The following is a 13,732-nucleotide window of genomic DNA, read 5'->3' on the forward strand; positions in this document are numbered from 1 at the left end:
TGGTGAGTGTCACTATAATAGATAAAAAGTCAGGAGCTTGTTTTAATTTCTATTTTAACCTTCAAAATCTTTTGTAGCTAGAAAAAGTAACAAATATATTTTTTTAATTTTTTTTCATTTTTAATAAAACTAAAGTCTTAAAATTAAATAAATAAAACACAAAAATAATGATATATATATTTACAATATTCCTCCTTGGGAAACCAACAGAATCAATCTGTTCCACTGCAAGCCATGCCCACCTCATCTTACTCCATATATAGTCCAAATATTCAACAAAGGTACAATAATAATTACTACTAAAAATAAATAAATAAATAAATAACACATTTCAATTTCAAAACATCAAAGATCAAACACAAGTGATGTATAGGGATGAGCATGGGTCGATTTGGTTTGGGTTTATGGTAAAATTAGAATCGAACCGATCAAAATGTAATTGGTTCGGTTTGGTTCGGATTTGTATTTTTTTGTATATGTATCCGAATCAAACCAAACCGATTAAGAACGTATTGGTTCGGTTCGAGTAATTGGATACCCGATGACTTTGAAATTAAAAAAAAACCAAATTTTTATCTTAAAAATTCAACAAATACACTTGTAACATCAATAGAAATAATACAAACATGTTAAACACCAAATACATTAAAAACTAAACTCATTAAAATACAAACATATTAATAATGAATAATCATTGTCTAATGAAAAAGTCATATATATTTTTTTATTTTTTTATTTAATTAATATATAATCGGATTCGCGGGTTGGTTCGGGTTCCGTACCCCCAAAACCGATATCCGAACCGATTACTAACAAAAACCATTGATTTGATTTAGATTGGACCCGATTAACCGTTGGTTTTAGAACCAATTTAATTAGTTCGGTTCGGATTCGGACGGGTAATACTCACCCCAAGTGATGTGTTTTTTATTTCACGTTTGTTTCACTGAACTGACCCACCCACAGATTAGATTCAATCCCCCTCTTATTAAAATGCTTGTATTGATAAATAAAAAACAAAAAACAAAAGAAAACAAAGGAAAATGTAAAAACCTTATCTGTCCAAAAATCGTTATGGTGTTTCCTTTGTCATTGCCTTTTTATTAGTGCATATACACTTATCTTTATAGTCAGCATAGTCAAATAAAAACAATGGTGTTGATGATTAACCGTAAGAAACGGAGGGAAAAGATAGAAAGTAATAATAACAAAAATAAAAAATAAAAATTAATCATTTTGCATACATTGCTATGATTTGAACTTATGAATAGTTTGTGTCTTAAATTATTCTACCAACCAATGCCGACGCACGTAAATTTTACTTGGATATATATAGTCAGTTCAGCTTTAAAGGTAAGTGATAAAGAAATAAAAAGATAAACAAGACAATAATTAAAATTGAATAGAAAAGATACATTAACATTGAAATAAAAACAAAAGAATAGGTTGAAATTAAATACAAAGAGAATCACTTTATTTTCTATTCAATTTCTTAACGCAATAAGAAAGGGACTCTTCAACCTAACTTGTCAACGCCATAGTTTAAAAATTGAATCGAAGAAACTCATCAACCTTCTACCCAATTCCCCGATGTAATAAAAGAGGAAATTCTCAACTTCAATTGTCCACACCATGGTTTCATCACGAAACCAAAAAAGGAATTTTTAAACCTCTAAATCATTCTATACTACGACTATCCTAGTTTATGATGTATTTATAACCTCTTATTAGATTAAAATATAGAAAGCCCTAAGCCTATAAACATAAGGCTCAATCTAGTAATTAAATAAATAAAATTAAAATATATTAAATTAAATAAAAATATTCTAAAAATATAAACTAATATCTTCTAAATAATACTTAAACTCTTCGTATCTCGAACATTTGAAGCATGTATTTGTAAGGAAGAGAATATAATTTATAATTTATAATTTATAATTTTATTTTACTTTTTAATTATTTTCTGTGTTTAGTCGGGTTGAGAATATATTGAAGTGCGCTACATACAAAATTTATTGTATATGTCTTTATTTTCATGAGTTATTATTTTTTATTCAATTACAATGGAATAACATTGAGTTATAACTTTTAAAACTTTTAAGATACAAATAGAATAAAAAATAATTAAGAATAACATTGACACTTGTTTAAAATATTGGCCATAAAAAAATATTTTATTTTAAAAAATTTTAAATATTAAAAATTTGGTAAAAATTGTGAAAATACAGAATATGTAAGATAATACATACACTTTTATTATTATACGCTAAATCCTATTCTTCTTATAACAATATAATAAGTATAGAATAAAATATAATTTTTATTTTTAATATTTTAAAAAATAAAAATATTTTTAAAATATATATGTATATACATGTGTGTGTACATATAACCAAGTTGCAAGATTAGCATGCATAAGGTTCAGTACTACTATAATAATAATCACGAACCCCAAAGGAAACAGAACAAAGAGGTACAGAGAAATCACAAGCGGGCTAATTCAGCAAATCGAATCCTACGTACTAATGATTTGTCTGTATGTACATGTTTCATCGCTTACATAGTAATATTGATAAGTACTTATCTCTTTAGGAAAAAGAATCCGATATGATAGGATTACCATGAAGGATGAATATTTCATTGAGTTATCGTATTTGTATTGAGTTATTTAATTGAGTTATTGTATTTGTATTGAGTTATTGTATTTGTATATTAAATATATTTTAAATATAATATTTATTGATATTTCTTTGATATATAAACTTATTGTATTTAATTATTTTTAATAATTTCTTTTAAATACATTTAAATATTATCACTGCAAGTGAGGCGCAAAATACCGGCAATTTTTTTATGATTAGCGACAGTTTTAAATTGCCGCAAAATCAAAGGCCGGCAGCTCACTGGAACGCCATGGTTATGGATGTCGGGATTAGGTTTGGCGGCGGATTCCAGCAACCGCTAATATAACTACCGCTAAATCACTATTTTACGGCAATCATTCAGAAAACCGCCGTTAAATGCGAGTGACACGATTTTTAGCATGTTTACTGGCGGTTCCAAAACCGTCGCTATTTACTTTGACGTTCTCAAGTTGACATGTATTAACCGCCGCAAACCGGTGAAATGGTTTCGGACATAGTTACCGACAGTTGTAAACCGCCGTAATATCGAACAGACTTTTCAAATTTAGAGACACTTTTCGGCGGTTAAAAACCGCTGCTAAATTAAGAAAAATTAATTAAAAAAAAAAAGAAAATTTGGGTTTTCGTAAAAAGATCATAGAATTTTTTTAAAATATTATAGAACTATTTTTTTCTTTTTAGATTTTTTATTATTTTAAGAGTTAATATTTTTAACCTTAGAATCTAAACTTGTATAAAAAACAAAAAAATTATCTGTGAAATAAAATAATATATTCATGAAAATACGAAGAAAACAAATCTCCCGCAAAGAATTGCATAGTCTAATTCAAAAAAATGTTTGCTTCAATCCAAAATATCTCCAATCTTAATATACTAATTTTCACTCTATCATTCCACGGATCTCAGCCCTGCAGTGATGCCTGGTGGCAGCTCCTCACCCTGCCGTAGAAATAGATAAATCAGTGCACTCTCCATCGCCTGCCTCTTTTTTTTCTCTGTTGCTCCCTCATCCTCCATCGCCTTCCTCTTCAACTTCTTGCCTTCCAGCTTTGGCTGCAGTTCAAGCAGCTTTCTTTGTATCTCCTCTACTTGGACTCCGTTGCCTGTCGCATGTGAATTCGGACCGAATAGTTGACTAGGAGTTGGTTTGAAACCACGTATTCTACTCGGTTTCTCTTTTCCGAAAACCTGAATAATTGAATCATTTTGAGACAACACTCTAGAAGACTCATCCTATTGCTTAATCTCCTCAATTCTTTCCTACAGACACAAATTAACAAATACAGTCATTTTGTTGATGGGTCCAGGGTGGAGCAGAGGTTAGGGATGTCGCACACCTTGGATGAGGGAGTATGGGTTTTAGGAACTGTGGATGAGGCAAAGGGTCGACGGCAGCCAGAGGACGATGGATCAGCAGCAGTAGCGCGGTAGAGCAACGCTGGCAGTGTTTGCGCGCTTCCAAGGACTCTTCGCGGGTTTTAGTAAATTTGGGGAGGAATTAATTAAAGGTTATAAGATAAAAAAGGGTAAAAAAATTGAGTTATGAGTAGATTCTCACCTAGCGGCATTTCACTAAGCAATCGCCGCTAATATTGCGGCACACGAAAGAATCCTTTTTCCGCATTCTTGTTTTGCGGGGACAAGGTGAAAGGCCCCCAATTTTCCGGTGCAGTTCTTCGTTCCTGTTGTAGTGCATCACGTGTCAATATATATATTCAGCCTTATTCTTAATATGTATTTTTTAAAAGAGTTTAAAAATAATATATATTATTATTTATTAAAATAAAAATATTTTAAATATTTACATAATTAAAAAAGATATTAAAATAGTTAAAAAAAATTATTTTATATTTTAATATCAATAAAAAATAACATATTATTGTAATTTAACTAAAAATAATTTATATTTTATATATATACAATATTTTTGTATATTATAAAATTTTAAAATTTGTGTATCTAATACTGTATCGTGTCCCGTATTCAAGCATCATTTGTGATGGATATTATCATTTATGAATATACCAATCAGCTTTTTATCTGCTTTTGGAGCAACATGAATACTATACCCTCACTATAAATAATCATAAACAAGCTTAAATATTTTTATTATTGGGTCGAAATTTCACAAGTATTGGGTTGGGATTAGCATTGTGCTGAAGAAGAGTTATATATATATGTTGAGTCAACCCAGGACGACAAAAACAGTTATTTGCATATAAATCATGGCCAGCCAATTATTTATACTAGTGTATCTCAATAACCACTCATTTTTTTATTTATTAAATATGTATAAAAATAATAAAGATTAAATTAATTAAGATGATAAGTAGGTTATAAGTTAACTAAAAATTTTTAGATTCCAATGTTGGTGATATAAATTCAAGATTGAAAATAATATTTTTTTATAAATTATATAATGAAGGATATTTTAAAAAAAAATTAGACACCAACTTTTCTAATATCTCATTATATAATATAGATATAGAGATAAATTAGTTTAAATTGATTTTATTTTATAAACTGCTATATTATATTATAAATTAATTTTAAATTCTCTTGTTATGCAAAAGGGATAATTTTGTGTGACTTCCAAACTCACTACAACAAAAATTATTTTTAGTGATAATTATATTTTTTATGACAATAATATAATAGCTACTATATGTCTTATTTAATTTATATTTTCACAATAATTATATATTTGTTGTTATTATTAGATATTATAATGATAATTATATACTTTTACAGTTATTAAAAAATATTTTTATTGATAATTGTATAATTACAGCTAAAAATTTTAGTGACAAAACATAAGATAAATAATGTTTAATTATCGATAAATATATTATTAGCATTTATTTTTATCGCTACTAAAAATAAAATAAATAATCGTTAAAAGTATTTTTTCTAGTAGTGACTATTTATAGAAATTTAGTGATATTTTGGTTTATTTTTGAAAAAACTACGTACAAATACTGTTAATGCTGACCACATTATTGGCTTTTCAAAATAAACAGGAAAATATCACAATGGCAAAATGATCAGTATGGTATGGATAAATAGTTTAAATATAGATAATATTTTGATACTAATAAATTATGAGAAGAATGATGGTTATATTATGTATTTTAACAGTTAAAGTTTGGAGGTGAATTACATTTTAAAAGTCTTTTGGGTATAGATAAATAAATAAATAAAAGTTTAATTTATTGTTTTGTTTGTTCATGTTACTTTTGGAATACAGAAAAAGGGAGCTTAGGTAGGTTTAAGTTTAGAGGGCATTTGTTGCAAGGATGTGATTGTGATGGGTGGGTGAATGTCTATTTAATTTAATTTGTCCTCACAACAATGATTACATTTGTTGCATTTGGTTACCAGAATAGGATAAGATAAAATACTAAAAATAAAATATAAAAAATAAAAATACAAAAATAAATATTTTTATATTTTATTTAATAATAAATTAAAATAAATTATAAAAATTAAATTTATTTTCATTTTTTTAATTTAAAAAATTAAAAAAATATATAATAATAATGAATAATAAATAATATTTTTTATTAATATTTTATTAAAATAAATACAAAATAATTTTAATTTAATATTTTTAAATATAATATTTTTATTTATATTTTATCTATAAAATATAATTTTATATCTTTATATTTCTGCTCTCTCAGTGTCTTTGTAGACAAAGGCAACGCAGCCACAGAAATTTAATTAGGTGATGAACCTAACTCAATTGTAGAAGTCCCTTTGAATCATGATTGTCAATTATATTAAAGATCTTGACGTTTATGAGTTTCAATTTATTTTCCTGACTAAGTACTCATCATCAATTCTTATTTAGCTACTCAGGACGTAGTATTATTCTTTAGAGTAAATGGTTTTTTCGATCTCTAATTATTTGCCTGATGGACTTTCTATTTTTTAAAAAATCTAAATACTTAAATCGGTTTTTATCTATTTTGATTTATGTACGTTCCGGTCTCTATCTATTTTAAGTAAATGCCTTTTTCGATTCTTAACCAAAGACCGAAACGTACATATATCAAAATAGATAGAAACTAATTTAGGTGTTTAAATTTCTTAGAAAATGGAAAGTCTATCGACCAAATAATTAAAGATCGAAAACGACATTTACTTTATTTTTTATTATTTTACTATTAATTACCCCTGCATTAATTATTTGAATAACTTGGTGATTGCTTTGAATCAAGCCCACTGAATTGTCCGGGTACAAAATCCAAATTTAAATTATATTTTGTCAAGTTTAAATTTATTATTTTTATCTAGTGTTATTTTTAGAATTGGATATGAATATGAATTATGCTTTAAGTTGATCCAATCCAATACGAAATCATATTATAAAACTAATATATATATATATATATATATTTTATAATTAAATTAATAATAAAATATTATATTTTTATATTTTAATTAATATTTTATATTATATAATGTCATTTTATTTTTAAATTTGACTCGCGGTGAATATGATTGACTGGAGTCGGATTGAACTGAGAGTAGAAGGTTAGATTCAAATTTATGTCATCAAGCCAATTCTATTTGACTAATCCAAATTCTTAATATATAATGTATATATTTAAAAATATAGTATATAAATTTAATAATTGTATTATTTTTTATTTTGACATGAATTTAATTATGATTGTGTTGTTTTTAATTTTAATATAAATTTATTTTTATAATTTTTATATTTATATTATTAATGTGTTTATGGAATATTTTTTAGTAATATTAAACCCATATGTAAAGTACGTATTCGATAATAATATTACACCCATATGTATGTATATATACTAATGGAATACTATTAGTGAAAAAGCAATTTATTAGCATGCCTAAAGGTAGTTATTTTGATTTCTTATTAGTAATGGAGAAATTTATCTTGATAACATATTGAAATTTGAAACAATAATTGTGACTAAAAATGTAGTAGCTATTTTTCTTCCACCTTTAAATAGTTCTTTGGTACCCTTAAGATGTATTTGTTTATTGATACAGGATATTCAGACATAAAATTTTATTTAACAGATAAGATATGAATATAGACATTGTATTCAAAAGGTTTAATTATTCTGTTGGTTTCTATAGTTTTGCGAAATTTTTAATTAGGTTCCTATATTTTTTTTAATTGAGTCGCTACACCAATTTTTTTTAATTAGGTCCCTCTTGACAGTAAGTGGCTTAATTTTATAGGGACCTAACTAAAAAAAAAATAGTGCAGAGACCAAAATAAAAGAAAAAAAAAGTATAGGGATCCAATTAAAAAAGAATTTTTGTGCAAGGATCCAATTAAAAGAAAAAAAAAATACAGGAACCTAATTACAAATTTTGTAAAACTATAGAACCAACAAAGTAATTAAACCTATTCAAAAATACTAAATTAGAATATTTTGTATCTATCATGACAGAAAAAATACAAAATTACTAACAAGAAACAACTTATTTTTTATTTTTTTATTATTTTTATTAATTTTTTATAATTATATTTTTTTCAATCTTTTTAAATAGAAAAATGATAATAAATTAAATTTTCATAATTTGTTATAATTTATTATCAAACAAAATATAAAAGTACTAATTTTTGTGCCTCTATCTTTTATATCTTGTTTTTAATATATTCTTTATATCTTGTCTCAATATTTTATTTTATTCTATTTTCAGAACCAAACACAACGTTATTGATGAGCTCCCATCATCAACATGGAATGTAATTATTAATCAACTTTCATAATTATAATTCAAAAGTTTTTCACAGCAAGTCTCAATTATTGATGGACGATGTAACATAAAAGGAGTATGACAAGGGTAAGAATTTTCTGGTAACAGTTTCTAAAAGATAAGATTTTTTTTTTCACGTACATGCATGAGGTCGTTTTTGGCGGACATAATCATTATTATATTTTGCTAAAATTTACTTTATACCTTAGCGGTGACAAGAACTTAGTAGTGTCCCTTCACCTTCATCCACTTCTACAAAACAATCTAGGTAGAATGAAGGCCATAATAATTTAGGTTAGGATGTTGGTATGTGATGTGAGGTGGATATATTAGCTTCAAAAATTCGGTTGTTAGCTAGAAGAAAAGCTGGTACAAAATTTAATGGAGTGGGTATTTGACAAGTGACAAATGATAAAAATTGAAGCCCACAAAAAAACTAATTAAATATATATAAATAAAGTTTATTTTTTGTCTTTGATGTTTTTATTTTTATTCAAAATTATTCTTAATATTTAATTTTATTCAATTGTCTTTCTAACGTTTTCAATTCATTAAATTTTGTTATTAATGTTTTTTATTTGTATCACATCTATTTTAAAAGAAGAAAAGAGCAAACGAAGCATGTCCAAAAATAAACCAACCCCTTGGACTGCTACGAAAAATACCATCTAATTTTAAAGTGGCACGATCTAATTCAAAAATTTCACCCAATTGAGCACGTTTAGCATATTTTTTCATAGTAACGGAATCACTATAACTGACTCTGTTGAGTTCGCCTGATATTTTTAATTTTGTCTTTCAATAATATTTTAGATGGAGTTAACGTGTATTTAGAATAATTTTAATACACTTAACTAATGTTGTGCATCACAACGAGAAATATAACCACAGTAGCAGAGAATTACACAATTAGTTGTTAGTTTCTAGCAACAGATATATGGACATCGCTAATCCACAATTACTTACTTTTAGCGACGGCCCACCCTCTTGTTATTTTTGTAGCGGATATATTTTCCATTTTTTTTTCAACTATTCTTCTATATAACTCGTATTTTTGTTTGCGTTTGGGTTTGGATTTCTTAATCCAGTTTGAAGAAGAATGGACCCTGTTACTTGCTTTTGGGCCAACCAAAAACACTATCTAAATTGTGGTGGTGATCAAAGGTCTAGGGTCACGTCCAAAAAAAAAAAAAAGGGCTAGGGTTTAAATTGTAGAAATTGTAATTGAGGAGAAAATTTGGTAAATATGTGAGGAGTGTGTGCATGTATTGCATACTTAGAATTGGGAGTTGTTCAATCCATTAGGTAGCGTTTGGTAGAGAGACAGAGACGGAAAGACTGAGACTGAGAGACAGAGACTAAGAGACAGGGATTGAAATAAATCTCAGTATTCTGTTTGGTGCAAAATGGAAGACAGGAATTGAAACAAGAATGAAACTCTAATTTAATTTGCATAAAGGGTAAAATTGGAATTAATTAATTGAAATGAAAGTATTTTAGTTATAAAATGTTATTAAAGTTTCAGTCTCCATCTCTAAAAATCTCAGTCCCCTGTGTCCCTACTTTTTGGAGGTACTGAAATACTGAAATTTTAGAGACAGAGACAGAAATTTTAATATCAGTCTCTGAACTAACAAACATGATACTGAGTCTCAGTCTCTCAGTCTCTGTCTCAGTATCTCAAAACAAACGCTACCTTAGACGTCTAAAATTGGAGATTGTTTAATCCACTGACCCAAAAAAAAATTGTGGTGGTGATTGGGTTTTCAGTCTAAATTCCATTTATATAAAATAAAAGGGAAGTGACAAAAGTGTATTTGACTAAGAGTTTAATCTTTTAATCAAGTTGAGTTGAGTTGGTTTAGTAGTTAATTTACTAGTCTATTTAAACAAGCTAAGTATAAAAAATTTGAATTTCACCTACATGCAGCAACCCGTTGGTAAACTCTTAAATAGAGCTCAGATCCGCAACAGATTAGTCCTTAGCTTGTAGATAAAGAAATACCAGTAAAAAATAAAAAATAAGAGTTTTTTTTTAAAAAAAAAATTAGATGGTTTTTTAAGTTGTGTATTTAAAAATTTTTTATTTTTACTGATATAGTATAATATACAAATGATTGTTTATCTAAACCTCTTTTACAAAATATTTAAATTTTAAATTTTTTGTACAAATATAATCCACTAAAGTTATGCAAAATTATCTAAGTTAGAAATTAATTTAAGAGAAAATGACAAATAAATCATTGACCTTTTAATCCGCAGGCATTTATATATTTGAGAATTTAAAAATACATATCTGCATATGTACATCGGTCAGGCCAATACTATGAAAGATTTAAAAAAGTTCGAAATTTAAATATATTTTCAAATCGTTAGGAATTTAAATGTTTATAGGTTAAAAAATTAATGATGTATTTATTTATTTATTTTTAATTTAAAAGTTTGATGATAGTCATAAATTACTTACTGTGTTTCACAGAGTAGAATTTAAATCTTTGTATTTGTTTTTTTGACGAATGAGTCAAACATGTGATAAACCAAAGGATACATATTATTGTTAATAACAAGATATGATGATATCCAAGTAAAATAAGTAAATATCCAAAAACTAATATAATCATGTCAATGGCGTTCATAGTTAAAGTGATCCCTCTGCATACACAAAAATTAATTGGACAACACATTATAAAAACTGGTTGGATGAAAATTATATTCATATGACAATATATAAGTATTAAACTATCAATGTCCTTAATCATCCTTATAATAACAAAAAAGAATTAGTCAACGAGTTATAACTCAAATGACATAATCTTTCCATACTCAACGGATTCAAGTCTTCCTATATCTTCAATAAAAAAAATGAATTAAAGATGTATACTTGATGAAAATTCATGTTGGGACTAAACCCACTTCACCAACACCAATTCCAACATAAATTACAAACATATAAATCACAAGAAAAGAAAAAGCAATAAACCAACAAAAAATACTAGCAAACATCCTCTTCCTTTTTCTCCTATTCTCAACCCTAGCAAGTCTCATCTCCAAAACCCTAGCCGCAATATCCACCATCGCTCTAACTGCCTCTTCATTGTCCACGTCAGCATTGTAAGCCGACGACGAAGACACCGACGACGACGACTGATCACAACTGCAATAACAACCTCCATTTATGGCGTAACGATTATTAGGGCAACATTTTTTATACTCGTTATTATCATAATCACAAAAATTTGACCTAATTTCGTCGATACAAAAAGGACTCGAATCCACATCTTCAAAAATTTCAACATCATCTTCTTCTAAATTGAACAAAGGCATGTTACACTTCAATTTGCCACTTTCAATAGCCTCCACGCGCTCATGGATCGCCTCACGCGCTTCAATGTCATTGTCCCTCGACACGATGATCGGGTCGAAGTTGCAATAATCTTTCTCGGCTTCACGTTGAAGCTCACACGTGTTTTTTCTTGAAAAATTAGAAACATACCCATATCCTTGTTCTTCCGTTAAATCAGAAGAATAGTGATTGTAACTGCTCAATGATTTTTTCAATGAGTTAGAATTTTGCTTCATGGCGTGCCAATCTTGTTCCAGCTTCTTGTAAATCTGCTCAAGATTTTGTGTTTCCCTTCTTTTTTGTTGGAACCCTTTCATGGTGTTTTCTATTTATTTTTTCTATGAATGTATACTATACATATATATAGTTGATCCTCTATAGGGTTTGAATTTGAAAGGATTCGAATTCGATTAAATTAAAGGAACTCAAAAATATTTGAGATCTATCTAATTTGATTTTGGATTTGATGAGATTATTACGGGATAGCAACTAACCACGTTCTAATAACTTAAAATTTATTTTAAATGTTAAGAATAAAATTAAATCAAATCAAATATTAGAAAATATTGTTAAAATTTTTTCAAAGATTTCAAAGATTAAAAACATATTTTATCTTTTTTGAATTGCCAAGTTCTTTTTTTTTTTATATACTTCTTAAATCATTAAAAGAAATTGTGGAACTTTTCAACCTAACACGATTTATGTGTTTTAGTTGGTAAATTGTTTCATAAATCGCTAGGAATCTTTGTGTTTAATTTATTGACCAATTTATAAATTCACATGCATATCTATATCGATTTATGCTTTAATAGGTGATGTTAATTTATTCATATGAATCATTATAAATGTTTTAAGTTTTAGGAATAAATTGTAAAACCCAATCACCCAAAAGAACGTACTAATTGACCATAAACGATAAGAAATCTTTGACTGATAGTAATGGATTCTTTAGAATGTAGAAAAATTTTTTTTGAGTGTTATTTTGTGATTTTTTTTTGGTTGGTCATATCCCTTGTTCTAATAGGTTAATGACTAATCTGTTAGGGATTTAAATTTTAATTAAGGGTATGTTACTGATTAATAGGTTACTGCATGCCTATATGTATAAAACAGAATTTAAACTTCTGACATTTATTTAAACTAACAAGTAAATTGACCACTTGACTAAATTGGTTTACTGAAATTTAAAACAAAAAAACAGTTATTTGAAACTCTTTTTGTTGGGCTGAATTGTTCGGAGTTGGGACGAATTTTTTTAATTTCACTAAATAAAAACCTATCTTGTCATTTACATTATTGGGCATCATTCAAAAATCAAAGCCCAAAATCTCCCCCTCTCGTCATTTTCTTCTTCCACGTGCTTGCTGTCTGATACGAGAAGAGCTTAGCCCATGTCCCAAAAAAAGAAACAATTCAAAAGTCCTAAAATATTTTACATTTTTTTTTTACCAAAGATAGGAGACTCGAACCCACAACCTCTTAATTAAGTATAAGAAGACTATGCCATTTGAGCTATTACTCATTGGCTAAAATATTTTACATTAGACATATTAGGAAGATTAAAATTTATTTATTAACAAATTAAAAATTAAGAGATTAATATATTTTATTTATTTTATATTTAAATTAAAATAAAAATTCAGATGTAATTAATTTTATATAAAATTAATAGTTAAAAAATTCTTAAAATATAATTTAGCTAAATTTATTAAATTATTTAATAATTTTTAACTATTAATTTTTATAAAGTTAATTATACTTAATTTTTATTTTTAAGTTAGAAGAATGCTAGGGGACAGTAATTTTTGTGATTTGTAGCCATCAAATAGTCATCAATAATGGTTTTAATGGTGTGAGATTGTGTAAAATTTTATCCAATAATTCATTTTTCTTTGCTGGTTACAGGTCAAAATTTAACAAAGTTGCTATCCCTAGACTTTTCTTTTAAGTTAATATTAACTAATTTATATTTATTTTCATTTTTAACTAA

Source organism: Arachis hypogaea, chromosome 18 (assembly GCF_003086295.3).
Source record: "Arachis hypogaea cultivar Tifrunner chromosome 18, arahy.Tifrunner.gnm2.J5K5, whole genome shotgun sequence".
NCBI classification, from domain to species: Eukaryota; Viridiplantae; Streptophyta; class Magnoliopsida; order Fabales; family Fabaceae; genus Arachis; species Arachis hypogaea.